This window comes from Henckelia pumila, chromosome 4 (assembly GCF_033568475.1).
Source record: "Henckelia pumila isolate YLH828 chromosome 4, ASM3356847v2, whole genome shotgun sequence".
Classification (NCBI taxonomy): Eukaryota; Viridiplantae; Streptophyta; class Magnoliopsida; order Lamiales; family Gesneriaceae; genus Henckelia; species Henckelia pumila.
In genome coordinates, this window is record NC_133123.1 from 103,617,298 (window position 1) to 103,618,172 (window position 875).

General features: G+C 41.0%; 1 non-coding gene across 1 annotated transcript; it reads left to right on the forward strand.

The window, feature by feature from the left end:
- The first annotated feature begins 209 nt into the window (after positions 1 to 209).
- Positions 210 to 315, forward strand: LOC140869909 (small nucleolar RNA R71). Its single transcript, XR_012146899.1, has one exon. It is a non-coding gene; the product is annotated as a small nucleolar RNA R71 (small nucleolar RNA).
- Positions 316 to 875: the final 560 nt, after the last annotated feature.

Sequence of the window (875 nt, forward strand, 5' to 3'; positions counted from 1 at the left end):
CATCCACCTCATGAATTCCAGCAGCAGGCTTCCTTATTGCAGATCTCTCACTCGGCCACTGATAACTGTTAACAGTCATTTGCTCAAGCATCTCATAAGCCTGTTCAGGAAATTTAGAAAATATCGAACCTCCAGCTGCAGCATCCACAGAAATATGAGTTGGCCCATTCAAACCATTGTAGAATAATTCAATCTGTTCCCAGTCTGGAAAATTATGGTTTGGACACTTTCTAAGCAACTCCTTGTACCGCTCCCAGGCTTCATACAACTGCTCAAAATCTTGCTGTTTGAATGTAGTAATCTCTATTTTCAACTGAGCCAACTTAGCAGGCGGGAAATACTTAGCTAGAAATTTGGAAGCCATATCATCCCATGTAGTAATACTCCCAAGAGGTAGGGATTGCAACCAACTACGAGCATTGTCCCTAAGAGAGAACGGGAACAATCGTAGTTTGATGGTGTCCTCAGTAACACCATGAATCTTTACTGTGTCAGCAATCTCCAAAAAAGTACGCAGATGCAGATTTGGATCTTCATTAGCTGCACCCCTGAACTGATTCTGCTGCACCATATTAATCAGAGTTGGCTTCAATTAAAAGTTATTCGCTGTGATGTTCTGCCGAGCAATCCCAGAATAATGTGTATTGATCACCGGTCGAAAGTGATCTCTAATCGGCACCTGAGCATTATTGACAGCTCTTTCCCTTTCTCTTTCTTCAGCCATTTGTTGCAACTCTTCTCTTCTAGCTTTTCGCAAAGCTTTAGCAGTTTTCTCGATTTCCGGATCAAAGAGCAGTGAGTCGTAACTTTGGCTTTTTCGCATAAACTGCATAGACAGAAAAAAAAAATTAAAATTAGAACCAACAAAGAAAATA